This window comes from Dendrobates tinctorius, unplaced genomic scaffold (genome assembly GCF_039654945.1).
Source record: "Dendrobates tinctorius isolate UK_male_01 unplaced genomic scaffold, ASM3965494v1 ptg000147l, whole genome shotgun sequence".
NCBI lineage: Eukaryota > Metazoa > Chordata > Amphibia > Anura > Dendrobatidae > Dendrobates > Dendrobates tinctorius.
This window is the reverse complement of record NW_027361814.1, coordinates 16,586,049-16,594,315: the sequence shown is the minus strand read 5'-3', so window position 1 is coordinate 16,594,315 and position 8,267 is coordinate 16,586,049.

Here is an 8,267-nt window from a genome sequence, read left to right as displayed (position 1 = left end):
GACCGTGCTTCTCCCCATAAGGAACAGCTTTTCACTGCAGCAGGATTTATTTTCATTGGTCACTTGAATACAACATGTTACCTTCTAAGGATTCCACGAGAGATAAACAGGACCATACGTTACGTCTCAATAAGCTTGCCAGTATTTTTCAGGAAGATTTGAATGAAAATTGTCCTGTTGTTGAAAGTACTAACTCCATATTAAATCAACTAGATTAAGGCCCGATGCTATCGCATCGAGAGGATAGTGACACACCTCTTGCCATGATAACCCTCAATACACACACACCTCCTCAACATACACTCCTCTCACCTTTCACCATCTCCACTCACATCCACTCACTCTTTCACTCCACATACGACCCTTTCTCTCACTCCGTCTCTCATACTCACACTGTCATCGTCGCTGCTCCATGATCCCCGACATCTTCTTCCGCCGGCGCCATCCTGGATCCCGACGTTGTCCACGCCGGCGACATGTTCTTGCGGCCATGCCATCTTGAGTATTCTGAAATCCTGCAAGTGGACATTAGTGGAGATAGTGAAAGGTGAGAGGAGTGTGTTGAGGAGTGGTGTGTTGAGGGTTAACATGGCAAGAGGTGTGCTGTGACGTTACCAGTTACAACTGGACGGAAGTTGTTACAACCCGGAAGCTGCTTAGCGCATTTATTATAGTAGATTAAGGCCTGATGCTATCGCATCGAGAGGATAGTGACACACTTCTTGCCATGTTAACCCTCAATACACACACACCTCCTCAACACACCACACCGCCTCAACACACACTCCTCTCACCTTTCACCATCTCCACTCACGTCCACTCACTCTTTCACTCCACATACGACCCTTTCTCTCATTCCGTCTCTCATACTCACACCGTCATCGTCGCTGCTCCACGATCCCCGACATCTTCTTCCGCCGGCGCCATCCTGGATCCCGACATTGTCCACGCCGGCGACATGTTCTTGCGGCCATGCCATCTTGAGTATTCTGAAATCCTGCGAGTGGACATTAGTGGAGATAGTGAAAGGTGAGAGGAGTGTGTGTTGAGGAGTGGTGTGTTGAGGGTTAACATGGCAAGAGGTGTGCTGTGACGTCACCGGTTACAACTGGACGGAAGTTGTTACAACCCGGAAGCTGCTTAGCGCATTTATTATAGTAGATTAAGGCCCGATGCTATCGCATCAGGAGGATAGTGACACACCTCTTGCCATGTGAACACTCAACACACAGTCCTCCTCAACACACCACACCGCCTCAACACACACTCCTCTCACCTTTCACCATCTCCACTCACGTCCACTCACTCTTTCACTCCACATACGAACCTTTCTCTCACTCCGTCTCTCATACTCACACCGTCATCGTCGCTGCTCCACGATCCCCGACATCTTCTTCCGCCGGCGCCATCCTGGATCCCGACATTGTCCACGCAGGCAACATGTTCTTGCGGCCATGCCATCTTGAGTATTCTGAAATCCTGCGAGTGGACATTAGTGGAGATAGTGAAAGGTGAGAGGAGTGTGTGCTGAGGAGTGGTGTGTTGAGGGTTAACATGGCAAGAGGTGTGCTGTGACGTCACCAGTTACAACTGGACGGAAGTTGTTACAACCTGGAAGCTGATTAGCGCATTTATTATAGTAGATTAAGGCCCGATGCTATCGCATCGGGAGGATAGTGACACACCTCTTGCCATGTGAACCCTCAACACACACTCCTCCTGAACACACCACACCGCCTCAACACACACTCCTCTCACCTTTCACCATCTCCACTCACGTCCACTCACTCTTTCACTCCACATACGACCCTTTCTCTCACTCCGTCTCTCATACTCACACCGTCATCATCGCTGCTCCACGTTCCCTGACATCTTCTTCCACCGGCGCCATCCTTGATCCCGACGTTGTCCACGCCGGCGACATGTTCTTGCGGCCACGCCATCTTGAGTATTCTCAAATCCTGCGAGTGGACATTAGTGGAGATAGTGAAAGGTGAGAGGAGTGTGTGTTGAGGAGTGGTGTGTTGAAGGTTAACATGGCAAGAGGTGTGCTGTGACGTCACCAGTTACAACTGGACGGAAGTTGTTACAACCCGGAAGCTGCTTAGCGCATTTATTATAGTAGATTAAGGCCCGATGCTATTGCATCGAGAGGATAGTGACACACCTCTTGCCATGTTAACCCTCAATACACACACAACTCCTCAACACACCACACCGCCTCAACACACACTCATCTCACCTTTCACCATCTCCACTCACGTCCACTCACTCTTTCACTCCACATACGACCCTTTCTCTCACTCCGTCTCTCATACTCACACCGTCATCGTCGCTGCTCCACGATCCCCGACATCTTCTTCCGCCGGCGCCCTCCTGGATCCCGACATTGTCCACGCCGGCGACATGTTCTTGCGGCCCTGCCATCTTGAGTATTCTGAAATCCTGCGAGTGGACATTAGTGGAGATAGTGAAAGGTGAGAGGAGTGTGTGTTGAGGAGTGGTGTGTTGAGGGTTAACATGGCAAGAGGTGTGCTGTGACGTCACCGGTTACAACTGGACGGAAGTTGTTACAACCCGGAAGCTGCTTAGCGCATTTATTATAGTAGATTAAGGCCCGATGCTATCGCATCAGGAGCATAGTGACACACCTCTTGCCATGTGAACCCTCAACACACAGTCCTCCTCAACACACCACACCGCCTCAACACACACTCCTCTCACCTTTCACCATCTCCACTCACGTCCACTCACTCTTTCACTCCACATACGACCCTTTCTCTCACTCCGTCTCTCATACTCACACCGTCATCGTCGCTGCTCCACGATCCCCGACATCTTCTTCCGCCGGCGCCATCCTGGATCCCGACATTGTCCACGCCGGCGACATGTTCTTGCGGCCATGCCATCTTGAGTATTCTGAAATCCTTCGAGTGGACATTAGTGGAGATAGTGAAAGGTGAGAGGAGTGTGTGTTGAGGAGTGGTGTGTTGAGGGTTAACATGGCAAGAGGTGTGCTGTGACGTCACCAGTTACAACTGGACGGAAGTTGTTACAACCCGGAAGCTGCTTAGCGCATTTATTATAGTAGATTAAGGCCCGATGCTATCGCATCGAGAGGATAGTGACACACCTCTTGCCATGTTAACCCTCAATACACACACACCTCCTCAACACACCACACCGCCTCAAAACACATTCCTCTCACCTTTCACCATCTCCACTCACGTCCACTCACTCTTTCACTCCACATACGACCCTTTCTCTCATTCCGTCTCTCATACTCACACCGTCATCGTCGCTGCTCCACGATCCCCGACATCTTCTTCCGCCGGCGCCATCCTGGATCCCGACATTGTCCACGCCGGCGACATGTTCTTGCGGCCACGCCATCTTGAGTATTCTCAAATCCTGAGAGTGGACATTAGTGGAGATAGTGAAAGGTGAGAGGAGTGTGTGTTGAGGAGTGGTGTGTTGAGGGTTAACATGGCAAGAGGTGTGCTGTGACGTCACCAGTTACAACTGGACGGAAGTTGTTACAACCCGGAAGCTGCTTAGCGCATTTATTATAGTAGATTAAGGCCCGATGCTATTGCATCGAGAGGATAGTGACACACCTCTTGCCATGTTAACCCTCAATACACACACAACTCCTCAACACACCACACCTCCTCAACACACACTCCTCTCACCTTTCACCATCTCCACTCACGTCCACTCACTCTTTCACTCCACATACGACCCTTTCTCTCACTCCGTCTCTCATACTCACACCGTCATCGTCGCTGCTCCACGATCCCCGACATCTTCTTCCGCCGGCGCCCTCCTGGATCCCGACATTGTCCACGCCGGCGACATGTTCTTGCGGCCATGCCATCTTGAGTATTCTGAAATCCTGCGAGTGGACATTAGTGGAGATAGTGAAAGGTGAGAGGAGTGTGTGTTGAGGAGTGGTGTGTTGAGGGTTAACATGGCAAGAGGTGTGCTGTGACGTCACCGGTTACAACTGGACGGAAGTTGTTACAACCCGGAAGCTGCTTAGCGCATTTATTATAGTAGATTAAGGCCCGATGCTATCGCATCAGGAGGATAGTGACACAGCTCTTGCCATGTGAACCCTCAACACACAGTCCTCCTCAACACACCACACCGCCTCAACACACACTCCTCTCACCTTTCACCATCTCCACTCACGTCCACTCACTCTTTCACTCCACATACGACCCTTTCTCTCACTCTGTCTCTCATACTCACACCGTCATCGTCGCTGCTCCACGATCCCCGACATCTTCTTCCGCCGGCGCCATCCTGGATCCCGACATTGTCCACGCCGGCGACATGTTCTTGCGGCCACGCCATCTTGAGTATTCTGAAATCCTGCGAGTGGACATTAGTGGAGATAGTGAAAGGTGAGAGGAGTGTGTGTTGAGGAGTGGTGTGTTGAGGGTTAACATGGCAAGAGGTGTGCTGTGACATCACCAGTTACAACTGGACTGAAGTTGTTACAACCTGGAAGCTGCTTAGCGCATTTATTATAGTAGACTAGATTAAGGCCCGATGCTATCGCATCGAGAGGATAGTGACACACCTCTTGCCATGTTAACCCTCAATACACACACCTCCTCAACATACACTCCTCTCACCTTTCACCATCTCCACTCACATCCACTCACTCTTTCACTCCACATACGACCATTTCTCTCACTCCGTCTCTCATACTCACACTGTCATCGTCGCTGCTCCATGATCCCCGACATCTTCTTCCGCCGGCGCCATCCTGGATCCCGACGTTGTCCACGCCGGCGACATGTTCTTGCGGCCATGCCATCTTGAGTATTCTGAAATCCTGCGAGTGGACATTAGTGAAGATAGTGAAAGGTGAGAGGAGTGTGTGTTGAGGAGTGGTGTGTTGAGGGTTAACATGGCAAGAGGTGTGCTGTGACGTCACCAGTTACAACTGGACGGAAGTTGTTACAACCCGGAAGCTGCTTAGCGCATTTATTATAGTAGATTAAGGCCCGATGCTATCGCATCGAGAGGATAGTGACACACTTCTTGCCATGTTAACCCTCAATACACACACACCTCCTCAACACACCACACCGCCTCAACACACACTCCTCTCACCTTTCACCATCTTCACTCACGTCCACTCACTCTTTCACTCCACATACGACCCTTTCTCTCACTCCGTCTCTCATACTCACACCGTCATCGTCGCTGCTCCACGATCCCCGACATCTTCTTCCGCCGGCGCCATCCTGGATCCCGACATTGTCCACGCCGGCGACATGTTCTTGCGGCCATGCCATCTTGAGTATTCTGAAATCCTGCGAGTGGACATTAGTGGAGATAGTGAAAGATGAGAGGAGTGTGTGTTGAGGAGTGGTGTGTTGAGGGTTAACATGGCAAGAGGTGTGCTGTGACGTCACCGGTTACAACTGGACGGAAGTTGTTACAACCCGGAAGCTGCTTAGCGCATTTATTATAGTAGATTAAGGCCCGATGCTATCGCATCGAGAGGATAGTGACACACCTCTTGCCATGTTAACCCTCAATACACACACACCTCCTCAACACACCACACTGCCTCAACACACACTCCTCTCACCTTTCACCATCTCCACTCACGTCCACTCACTCTTTCACTCCACATACGACCCTTTCTCTCACTCTGTCTCTCATGCTCACACCGTCATCATTGCTGCTCCACGTTCCCTGACATCTTCTTCCACCGGCGCCATCCTTGATCCCGACGTTGTCCACGCCGGCGACATGTTCTTGCGGCCACGACATCTTGAGTATTCTCAAATCCTGCGAGTGGACATTAGTGGAGATAGTGAAAGGTGAGAGGAGTGTGTGTTGAGGAGTGGTGTGTTGAGGGTTAACATGGCAAGAGGTGTGCTCTGATGTCACCAGTTACAACTGGACGGAAGTTGTTACAACCTGGAAGCTGCTTAGCGCATTTATTATAGTAGATTAAGGCCCGATGCTATCGCATCGGGAGGATAGTGACACATCTCTTGCCATGTGAACCCTCAACACACACTCCTCCTGAACACACCACACCGCCTCAACACACACTCCTCTCACCTTTCACCATCTCCACTCACTCTTTCACTCCACATACGACCCTTTCTCTCACTCCGTCTCTCATACTCACACCGTCATCATCGCTGCTCCACGATCCCCGACATCTTCTTCCACCGGCGCCATCCTAAATCCCGACGTTGTCCACGCCGGCGACATGTTCTTGCGGCCACGCCATCTTGAGTATTCTAAAATCCTGCGACTGGACGTTAGTGGAGATAGTGAAAGGTGACAGGAGTGTGTGTTGAGGAGTGGTGTGTTGAGGGTTAACATGGCAAGAGGTGTGCTGTGACATCACCAGTTACAACTGGACGGAAGTTGTTACAACCCGGAAGCTGCTTAGCACATTTATTATAGTAGATAGATGTATCACACCTATGTTTTTATGTGGATAAGATATTTACATAGTGAGCCTCAAGAAGGACAGTACTACTGATGTATGTAAAGTGCTATTGAAATAATAGTACTCTATTGTCAGAGAGTTTAAAAATTCAACTGGGTAGTTTTCACATTCCTCTGCCTCATCAGCATCGACAGAATCATCGCTTGTATATACAGTATGATCACCACTAATGCGATCCATTACTTTACAGTTCAGAAAATCGACGTCATCATTTTTCGGACATAGTATAGCGTGTGATGCAGCAGTGTTGAGGCTTTGTTTGTCATTAACATCAATGCAAATATGGTCTCCAAAGATCTCGGTTACTATAGAGCCAGTGCAAAGCATGTCTGGAGGAATTTCAATGACATCCTCTCCAAGGTTATGTTCATTAGACAGCTCACCATTTCCAAGTTTAAGCAACCAAGTGCTGTATTCAGGATCAGTGGAGCGCATGTTGTTAATTAGCGGTAGTCTGGTAAAATGTTGCCAATGTTCTGAATATTTAATGCAGCAATCTACAATGTCTATTCTTGTTCCATGAGCGATGACGGGAAGACATTGTCTGAAGTCTCCTCCAAGAACAATAACTTTACCTCCAAATGGTGTTTTATTTTTTTCAGCAACATTTGTTGTCATGATGTCACGTAGAAGTCTATCTATCACATTCAATGCATGTTTTTGGACCATAGTGCACTCATCAATAATAAAAAGTTTTGTACTCTGTAAATGTTTTCCTGCATTTGTATCGTTTTTAATCCTGGAAACAGATGTTTCGTTGATCGGAATAGGTATGCCATATAGAGAGTGGATTGTTCGGCCTCCTTGTATCAAGTTAGATGCTATTCCTGTAGTTGCTGCAGGTTACACAATTTCTCCTTGTCCTCTTAAATGATGTGTAAGTAGATGGTATAGGTAGGTCTTTCCACTGCCACCAGGTCCATCGAGAAAAAAGCACTTTGGTATTAAACTGCGATTTTGTAAAGCTTCAGTAATGACATCATAGGCAAAAAGTTGCTCCTGATTAAGAGTTTCTTTCATCTCTGCAGCTTTTTTTAACTCATAATCCTTATCATATTGTTTAAGGAGTTGTTTAATATTTTTTGCTGGGCGTGGTAAATTATAATCAGCAAAAGTTTTTCCATGGACTATGAGGACATCTTGGACATCTTTCATAGCATATCCTTCACAATCGATACACTCTTCAGTGTTGCTGTGGTATGTATGACAATAGTCTTGTAAAAAATGGTCCTTAAATTCATTCCACAATTCAAGTGGATTACTGGGGAGGCCAAAAATACAGATATAAGCAAACATGTCTCTAAGTTGGGAAGGCATGTTAAGAATGCAAGCATCTGTTAAAGTATGTCTCCAGATGCTATCATCGAATAATAATCCAAGTGCTAACGCAGCATCCTTAAAGGTTTCATGCATATCTCCATTGACGGTTTTAATGCTGTCAAAACTGGTAGCAGCTTTTACATGCAGTAACAACAAACGTAAATAATAGCGTTCTTGGTCTTTCACACTAACAGTATACATTCTTCCAATAACTGTGAGACCCCCTCGTTTTTTTTTTCCCATGTGCCTTGTTTCCAAACGTAGTGTTCTGGAATTTCGCGGTAGAAATAGTTATGTACATTGTGGTCGATCTTATTAAGGTTGAAATACGCCATAAGTGTAGAATTGGAATTGAGCTTTTGATGGATGTTGTCTGCAGAGTCATTCTCATGAAAATAGAGTGGTTGAGAATTAGGCAGATGTACGGCTAGGCGAATGATGGCATGAGATTGTT